This window comes from Streptopelia decaocto (assembly GCF_964273445.1).
Source record: "Streptopelia decaocto genome assembly, chromosome: 2".
NCBI classification, from domain to species: domain Eukaryota; kingdom Metazoa; phylum Chordata; class Aves; order Columbiformes; family Columbidae; genus Streptopelia; species Streptopelia decaocto.
In genome coordinates, this window is record NC_138655.1 from 132,377,634 (window position 1) to 132,388,092 (window position 10,459).

The 10,459-nt window shown below is 37.8% G+C and overlaps 1 long non-coding RNA gene across 1 annotated transcript; it reads right to left on the minus strand.

Moving 5' to 3' along the window:
• Positions 1 to 5,513: 5,513 nt before the first annotated feature.
• On the minus strand, positions 5,514 to 10,237 carry LOC309436187. The gene is made up of 3 exons (XR_014183302.1): positions 10,089 to 10,237; positions 7,448 to 7,608; positions 5,514 to 6,878 (listed from the first exon to the last, which is right to left on the minus strand). It is a non-coding gene; the product is annotated as an uncharacterized lncRNA (long non-coding RNA).
• Positions 10,238 to 10,459: the final 222 nt, after the last annotated feature.

The following is a 10,459-nucleotide window of genomic DNA, read 5'->3' on the forward strand; positions in this document are numbered from 1 at the left end:
GATTATGACTAATAATTCATACAACAGGAGTTTTTCATATCTAGTTTCTGCCCACTGGTATACAGTTGTGAATGTCACTGATGCCAGCTGAAGTTTCATCTGCATTCCGAAGAATGAAGTGTGAGCTCTGTCTATTGACATCTCATGAGAAGTTTAAGTATCAACATTAAACTCAGAGAGAGCTCAAGTCCAGGATAAAGGTTTGAAGCATGGAACTGCTTTTTCTTCCACCATACAAAGAACATTTTTTTTTTCAGAGCACTAAGTATAATCCTATCTTCTATTTAAAGCATGCAGTTTATTATCGCACTTTTTCACTTACATTTCTCTATGAGGTCCCTTAATCCATTTCAATGAAAAGAGGATTTAGCAAGTGTAGCACATATCAGATTTCCTGATAGACAGACAGATTTCTTGGTTTTTTTTTCTTTTATTACTGAATGCAAAGCTATTTCTTCTTGAAACTGTTCATAAGTGGGAGCTGAAAGAAAAGGAGATTTTATTTTTTTCCACCTACTGTGCAGAACCACATGTCTACAAGGGTATTGGAGAAAGATCAGAAGAATATTGGTGTCATGCATATGTACAAAATTTCTAATTGTTTAGTCATACATTATGCAAATCTGTCAAAAATCATGTTATAATGTATACCAGAGTTTCAAAAATGATGAATTATTATTAATCCTTCTGAGATTCCCAAAGCAAGTAAAAGATGAATTAATTAATCATCAAGACTATGTAAGACAGGCAGTATCTCACTTTGAAAGACAAGAATCATTATTTTCAACAAGGACTTTCTCAGTTTGAACATTAAGTAATAAACTTCCTGATATGGATTCCTAAGAGATACCCGGACTCTAGAAACTTTAGCAACTCTAGAAACTTTAGCACATCAGTTAGAGCTGTATATGTCTTTGAGCAACCTGGCCTAGTGGAAACTGTCCTTGCCCATGGCAGGAGTGTAGGAATTAGATGATCTTAAGGTCCCTTCCAACCCAAACCATTCTGTGATTCTATATAATTCTATGTTGTCCCCTTCCAAAGAAGCAAGGAAAGAAACAACCTTTGTGACTACAGGAACAGACACACAAAAAACTGATGAAATTAGAATTCTGAAGGAAAATATTGCCCTAAGTGGGTTTTCCAACATGAGGCAAGGACTGTGACACAGCTGAGCTGAGAAGTCAGACCCCCCCAAGTTAACTGTGAACATGTCATTTAGACTAGCCTATACCATCTTCTAGGGCTTGGAAACTTCTGTATTGGTCACAGCTTCTTTGCAATAGTCCCTCCAAATATTACCTGGTGTTTTGTTGCAGTATATTGTTGTTTCTCATGTACCTGCATTTTTTCCCCTTTTTTATACAAGGTCTTCTATATTCTTAGAACAGCTGTACTGTAACTTCATTGACTGGTGGCTCACTGAAAACTTTTCAGGCCCACACTCCAAGAAACACATGAATTAAACCCCCTTATTTTTGGCCTCAAGGTGCTGCCTCTGCAGGTGTGGAAGTAGGAAATGAAAACAGCAGTCTATAGAGAAGTCTTGCCAGTCTGACTGTGCCTCCTGTGAAGGACAGAACTCTAACAATGTGGAATTTTCAGCCATAGGGTTACTGAAGCAGAGGGAGGATGATGGAAGAATTTATTTGGTCTCTCTTTGAAAATTTCCTGTGCCTTGGAGAAACCGTCCAAGCTACAAAACTAAAGTTCATAAATTCTCAGCCACACTTGCTACTGACTACGGTAATTCTGAACACTTCAGAATCATCGCCAAACAGCAGCACACCTGACAGCTTTGGTGGGAGAAACCAATCTTACAGTCCTACCACAACGTAATTTCAGAGGCAGTGAGACTAGAACTAAATACTGTACAACACCACAGCAAATCTTCTTCCATTTAACCACAGTTGGGAAGTATCTGCATTCACAGCTGTCTAACACCAGGATGGTAAGCTGTCCCAGGGCTGCAACTCATACCAAAAATATTCACAAGGCTGAAAGGCTGAAAGCCCCTGGACAGATACTACATAGCTTAAAAAGCTCAAAATGGGAGAACTCTGGGGGAAAATAATTGGCAAGAAGTGAAAGTGGTTCTCCAGGTGTCCTCCTCAGCTCACTGAGCAAGAATCTATGTCCCAGCGCAGTTTGGGGACCACATTTCAGATGCATTATAGTCTTGCTTCCTGCCCCGGCCCTGCTTCCAGGAACACAAGGCACTCCCCGTTCAGAAATAGCTCACGTGCAAAGCAACTTTCAAAAGCTATGATTTAGCTACATCTGCTCTTCTAGGCAATGCACAGAGAGGGATTTCTGACTATACAAATGGAGGGGCTGAATGCAAACGATGAAGGCTGGTGTTTTCTTTATCACAAGGTCTCACATCCAGTCCCCCAAACAACCTAAACAAGGGATTCTCCCCACAGCAGCTCGACTTTTGCAGAATATTCCAAGAGAAGGGCTGCTGCACTGCAGGGTTTGGGCAGTTCTTCTGTGTGGTAGTCCACAGAGAAAATATCTCCACCTTTAGCTCTCACCAGAGCAGCAGCTGAGCTGGAAGAGAGCCAGATTCCTGCAGATGGGCAGGAAAAAAATCAAAAATCAAAAGAAAAGCCAAAACCAACCTTTTGTTGTTTGTTTGTTTGGTTTGGTTTTGGTTTGTTTTTTTTTTTTTAATAATATTGTGCTTGTGGAGTACCTGATTAATGACCTTAAACTTCTCAGAGCAGAAAGAGTTCAAGACAATCTTAATTTAAATATAGCTCACAGTTCAACGTAATTAGTAGTAAATAATGAAGAGACTCCTGGTCTGAAATTCAGGGACTTGAACTCTTTCTGCATCACATCACTGGATCACCTGTTTATAATTTGAAGTATAACAACCTGATGACATTTTGATATCTCTGTAGTTATTTGGGGACTTTTTATAGCTCAGGGGAATTCTGCCTAACCTTTTCCCCTACCATACAGAAAAATACTCTGCTACAATACATTCTTGAGCCTTTGCTTCAGCAAAGGCTTCAACACTATAATTGAAATGAGCCAATACTCAAAGGCTTTACCTTATAACTTGCACATTAGCTCATACTTGAAATCAAAGCTAGTTTTCAGATGACTTTTCAGATTACTTCAGAAGACACACACTGCCCAGTGTTGGTTTACACTAAAAATCTCTGAGCATTTTTATCTGGGAGGGATTTTCTACTTGAGAAGGAGAGTTTAGGGTTGTTGAGCCTATTATTTCTTTGTTTTTTATTTTTCAGTTTTTACTCTTCAATGACTTGGAAAACTGATACCTGGAAATTTTTCCATAGTTTTTTAGGAAGGAAATAGCAAGAAGCAACCCACACTGGGTTTGAGCCTATATGACCCAGTTTTAAGTTTTAGCGTGCAGCATACACATTATCAAATTACAACTCCTATAAAGCATAGTTTGTGAGAGCCGTGGCAGACTAGCATTTAACAGGATGGAGACAACATGTACAGCTCTAAAAACCCACTAAACTTAATCTATATGACAAACAGAGCTGCACAAAGACTTTCAGTGTTTACACAGTTTTTTTGTTTTAACTCTAAGGTTACTAACTTTGCTTTGGTTTCAAAATAATTAAAACCTATTGTAATTATCGTTGTTAACCATACTCTCTGATGTATAAAATGCCTGGCTTCAAAAGACAGTGATATAACGAGAGCAGAGTGTGATGGACATATATTACTTTGCTTCCAGGTACTTTGGAAGAACTAATATGTATTTATACTCATTTTTACCTCGTTAGGGTCTTATTCCGCTTCCTCTGTGGTTGCCTTGCACTGGGCCTGTGATGACAATCAACGATAAAGGCAGACTACGTAAAATTCAGCTGCAGACATACAGTGTAAAAAATAGACAGCAGAAACACACACCACATACAAAGTTTCTGGGGAGGGTGTTCATGTAACTCCATCCCTGTCTTTTTCTCCTCATTTCCACAAGGAACAACTACATTTAAGAATAATCCCCTGTCATAGTGTATTTGAACAAGGAAAATTAAATTAACGGCTTCCTTGGCTACAGTTCCTAACATTATTGGGAAATGCTTAATGAAAGGCTCCTCAGAACCTCATCACACATCTTGGTAACTGAAAGCCCATGGTTTACAGCTCCTAGCCACAACAACTGGGAAACAACATTTAGGAAAAATGCCTTGTTCAGAGAATGTACACAACTGAAATATTAAACACAGACAATTATTATAGTGGCTCATATTAGGATGGAGGCTTCATATATTACAGATGTACAAACTGGGTAATACTTATTGCTCCTCGTGGCTTTTTCTTCTAACACAACTCTGGATTATGAGGAGATGGAATGGGTGCACAGAGGCTCATGAAAATCCTTAGCAACTGAGTCAATGGCCTGGACAAAAAACTGAATTGTTGTGAAATAGCCTTTCATGAGTTCTGATCCCCAGTAAGCAAAAAGAGACTTCAGGCAAGAATTTTTTTTCCCTTAAGATTAAATTAGAAAATAAATAAATAAATAAATAAATAAATAAGGAGAGCTTTAAACACCAGAAAGGCAAGAACATTGAACGAATATAGAAATACTGCATGCTGGAAAAAAAAGTTGCGAAGCCCTTGAGAGTGCTAGGCCTCATGCCAGAATTAAAGCAGCCCATGCCATAACTAGAAGTAGGGACAGACTCAAAGCCCACTGAAGTCACAGGCAAATGTTCTGCTGATTTCAAGGTAACAGAGCTAATTTAAAAGTGCCCTCCTTAGCCAACATTCAATTTTGTTAGCACACCAGCCTTTTACCACCAGTTTATTCACCCACATTTATTTTAAATAAAATATAAACATGTTGTCCAATATTATCTGTTAATATATAATAATGAGAAATCAAATCAATAGTTCTCCTTTATCTTACTCTGACCTTATAATGCAAATAACTGAGAATCCTTTTGCATATGTGTATGTAGGACAATCGTTGTCATATGATTTCACTCATAGACTAAGAAACAGAATCTAGCAGTCATTAAAACTCAGAACAGCTAATACTCTTAACAGCATTGCATAAATTAGTCTGAGATGCTGCTAAGGATTCTTAACTGTTTAATCTGTTTGATCTAGAAGTATCTTAGGATTTCTAAGAAGCATGGTGTGGTTTTGGTTTTGTTGTATTTTTTGTTCAGTTGTTTGTTTGGGTTTTTTTTCCCCCAAGATAGAGGAAACATGCTACAGATACAATTTTAGTGTCTGTGCAGTGTTAAAAACCAGCAGGACTTATGACCTAATATTATCCACTGGAAAGTGAAGCAAAGTAACCTGGCTTCTAGGTCTGAGTGACTTAAAGTAGTCCCTGTAATATGGTGTTGGAGTAATTTAGAAGGGCTCAGTGGTTTCTGTATGCCATAGATTTGGACTGGTGTTCAAGGTGCTTAAACATTGTCTTCAGGTGCTTAAGCATTCAAAGCAAACAGAAAAAAAAAATCTCAGACAAGGTTTTAACTTTTATTCTTGTTTTTCATGTGTTTTTTAGTCTGATCTCGTTTGATTCACCAGTAATTAGATATGAGAAATGTCAAGATAAACTAAACAAAAGTAAAATGCTATCCGTACCATTCTTCTTGCACTTGCAATCTATATTCACAGACGAAGTTGAAAATCACCTAAATAAACATATCTGTTAAGCTAACATTTTCCAGTGATAGCAGTTTTAATGTTGTGAAATGTGTTTGATGTGTTCATGTTACAAAGACCAGTTTCCAAAATGTTACTTTCTAACTTTTTTTTCTTTAACTGTAAACTGACCTTTTTCCTGTTGGCTCTGTGCTGGCCAAGATATATTTCATTTAATACTGGCTAAAGCTAGAAGTAAAATGTTGAAATACTCTACAGATTTTATATGTATGTTGGAAGGAAAATATTGTGAGGGTTGTATTGAGAGTAGGACCAAAAATTTCAGCTCTGTTAAATGTCTTCTCTAGCAGTCACATATTGCAATAGATCTGTTTGGTCAATAAGTAGGTAGGAAAGACCATACTTCTTAATGCAACTACAGTTGGCTTGTTTGAGCTCTAAGAGAAGGTTATCAATTAAATGAGGTGACAATACAGGCTCAGGGGCAGAGTCAGCACTGGCAAATACCTGTAAGCACATCTGCAAGCATTTGTGCCTGCGTCTACGTAGAGCAATCAAAATGTCCACACATATTCCCTTTGAAATTGATTCAAGAAAGTCATTTTTGCCTTCAGGGTGCAATATCAGGTTCCTCATGATCATAACAGAAGCACGACTGGCAGGGTGATTGATGTTTAGCTGGACAAGGAGTGACTAGAGAAGGGAGATGATACTTGAACTTAAAAAGCCCATCTTGCAGTGGTTTTTCCTGTTGTTTTTCTGGGTTTTCATATCGGTAGCCACCCAGCCACGAAGAGCCCATCATCTGCACCATTTTAGTCTTCACTCCTAGATTTGATCCCCAGTTGCTGGGAACAGATCAGAACTGAAACCTCAGAAAACTAGCTGAGAGGGAAGATACTGTTTTTTTACTTCTGCCAGACACAGAGAGGCTGGCCTGGCACCACCTTTGCAGGTGGACAGGTGAAGAAATAGTCTTCCATTTCTATTTTTCTTGAGAATACATCAACTTCGCTACTTGTGTGATCCAAGAGACTTAATTTATTAGAAATCCTATGCCCAAACATCTTCCAGTAATTTCCTTTTAATCAGAAATCAAATCTAATGCACAATTGGCTTCTTTGCTAAAGAATCAGCAATTGCACTTTAAATGCTATTTATTTACGGTCATGACAGCTTATTTTCCCCCTTAGCCTCTCAAAACTTGACAAGGTTGAAAAGCTTCTACTTGTCGGGCTGTCATCAGACATTGATATCTATAAAGTCAAAAAAAGGGCACATGATTAGTGACATGCTGTCATTAAATACCTAGAATGATCTCATAAACCCACCAGTCCAGACATATTAAGATCTATAATAAAATACACTCATTAGAGCACGGGAATAGACAATAGCCTGACATTAAAGTGTTTTGATTGTCTTGCAGTACAGCAACTGCAGCACTTAGGTTTAAGGTCGTCTGTTCTTATGAGGCTTGATATAATTTGTATATAAGTAAATAAACCAGACAATACTGTTAATACTGATTATACAGAGCATTCAATGGGATTTTCCGTGGCAAATGCTGAAATGAAGATACATTCATGTATGCATGGAACACATGGGAAGTATGGACTTGTCTAAAATTCAGCAGAGTTCAGCAAGGAAATCACAGTCAGAAATGACTCTGCAGTAATGTCAGACAATGATGCTGAGGTTTTGGGGGTTAAGCTCTTGAAAGACGAATCAGGATGTCAGATCTGTACAGATTTTAAATCGATGGCTGCCCTTCATCTTTCCACCACACCTCCCTCAAATAATGCCTTAATAAATATTGGAGACACACCTCTGTTATGACACTGGCATCACTAAGAGTGATGTGCAAATTCTCTTAACCAAGCCCAAAAGCCAGGAAGCAGCACAGATCCCAGGGGTCGAGTGTCACCTTGTTTCAACTGCCTTTCAGGTCTCCCAGCTGAAATGTTGAGGACTGGAGCAACAGTGATGCTGGAAAGAAAGGGAACATGAAATGCAGCAAAATTAAGAGCTGCAAGACTTAACCAGAGAGCAAGTGAGAATGATGATTGTAGGTCAAGGATGGCTGAGATGACAAATGTGCAAGGGCTGAGACCAAAACAAGAACACAGGAAATAGTAAAGGCAGCAAATATATCAGATGAGGCAAAAGCTGGCCACAGAAAAGGGAACAGGGTGTGAGTCACAAACTGGTTCTCCGACACCAAAAAGCAGATATGAGGAAAGAGATAGACACCCAAAGTGCGAGAAAACAATTCCAAAAACAATGAAGGAAGAAATAAAAAGAGATACATTTTAGATCAGCAATTTGAAGGGCATTCAATTTCTTAAGAAAACAGTTAACAGACAGTTACAAGTCAAACTCTTTCTTTGCAAACATCAGATCTGGAGATGCTAGACAGCTTTGTGATTATGCCAGTTTGACAAATTGGGTGACTTGCATATGGTGGAGGTGGGGGAAATAGGCAAGATAAATTTCCCCAAAAGTCAAAATATTCCATTTCAACACATTTATAAGATAAATACTTCTTTAAAATTAAAAATATCTTTTTTAAATGTCCCTCAGTTTTGCTTACTTGACCAGGAACTATTTTTAACCTTAAGCTCCCTTAAGAAAATTGAGGACTTCTATTTTGGATAACCCTTGACATGATGGATTTTACCAGCTGTAAAAATAGTTCATAATTTCTCCTGCCCATGCAGCCAGACAGTAGAAGAAACCTGCATAAAACTATTTTTCTTTCTTAATGGCCAGTGAACCAAAAAGGGGGAAAAATGAATCATTCATTCAGTTCTAATTCAGAAAATTCGAGACTGATGCTTTCTTGCCAACCCTTTTGAGCTCCTGGTGATGTTCTGATTGCGTTTGCTCAGCTCTGGAGAAGGACCACAGATTACAAACTCTTTCTGACAAGGGCTCTCATTTATTTACTGCTGCCCAGAGTTGCCTGAGGGCTGTATCACATGGTATGGGAGGCCTGAAAGATTGCTGAAGCTCCCTTTCCCAGCATTGTCCATGTTTTGTTACATAATTTAACATAAACACAGATTCCATAACTTCTGAATGTTCTGGAGAGTATTTCACTTTGTTCAGTGTACTAAAAAGCCCTCTTTAATTGAGTTCTTCTTGAAAACATTTCAGCAACATAAACCGAGTTATTGTGAATGTTCCACATCAAAATTCATCTTTATGATGCTTTTTACAGCTGATTAAAGTAAATAGCAACAACTTAATACCACTGCTGGATGCTTCCAGCCTTGTGCTGCAGGAAAATATCCATGTTCTACTGAACTGGGAATCTCAGGTTCAAAGCCAGTGAGAACTGCTTTAATAGCTCACCTCATGATACTTTAGGAGTTTTATCAAGACTGGATTTACAGATTTTTCTTGAATAACTTGACAGACTGCAGTCTTGAAGTATGTTAAGAGAAAAACAATAACTCACTAAAAAGAGAATGAAACGTTTCCCCATTTATTGGAACATATCCTAGTTAGATTGGGCTATTTCTCTTAGGGACCTTTTCGCTCTTCTCTAAAGCCTAGTGTTGATAAAATGTCCAGGACTGTGGTTAGTGGCAAGTAGCAGTCACCTCTGGGAGAAGAAAAACATAAACCAGAGACTACTGCCTCATATTTTTATAAATTAAAAATTCACTGTAACTTTTATAAAATGAGCTGATTCCATTAGAGTTAATACAGCTGTACAGCCCAGAGAATTGGGCTTTTTTTACAAGAGAAAGGGCTTAAATTTTTTGTGACCATCTATCTTCTCTGTGGACAATTTCTTTTCCAAAAATGCTGCAGTTGCAAATGACCATACTGGGAACCATATGTTGAAAATAGGTGCTTTGTTTTACAGGAAAAATGGGAGTGTTCATGCAGATACAATAAGCTATTATTTAGTGTTCATAAATAAGTGAATGCATTTCTTATAAAGCTGTAGTTGCCAAAAGGCATGGTAGCAATGTAGGTGGTCTTCTAACTTTTTTAGTTGTTATCAACTAATTGTAGTAAAGAAAGTACTGTGAAGCAAAAGATGCTGGAAATTAGACAGAACTGGTAACTAAAATGATGTTTTATGGGTAATAGCTTGCAGCCAGTGTAATTCATACTGCATTAAAAAGTGCTGTGTCGCAAGAAAACTCCAAAAGAAAACAGATACTCAGATAGTGACACATTTTTTCAGGCTAGTCAGACTTCCAAATATGCACATATGCATATAAATATATCATTCACAAGAAGGAAATGCTACAACATAGTCTATTGAATAGTTATTTGTCATATTTAACAATGTGTCTGTGATTATACACAGTAATTCTGACTCAGATCTTGGAGCAACAGAGATTTATTCCCACTGATGACAAACCTGTCTGTTTGGTTTTCTATTCCCTATTCTGAAGAATGAAATTGTATCAATGGCTCATATTTTTACATTTTCCTAATTTCTTTACCTGGGCTCCTTAAGTATATTGCTTTCAGTAGCTTTCCAAAACTTCCTTTCACGTATGTCTCTAAGCTTCTCTCATATCTTGTTTCTTTTAGGTATTCTGTTGGTCCTTTTCTCCGAAAGACCAGCAGCCTTCAATCAGTTCCTTCTCAACACACACATTTCCTAGGAATGTCAATACTAATCTGTTGGAGACAGAGATAATGTAATGAAATAAAGCTGCACAACCTGAGAGATTAGACCCCCATCTGATCATTCCCCACAGTTTATTTATGTGTCTGAGTAGTACTGTTTATCTCACTGAATACGTGTAATCTAATGGGGTGGCCCTTAAGGTTTAAAAAGCACCACAGTCAGTATAAATGCTCCATAAAA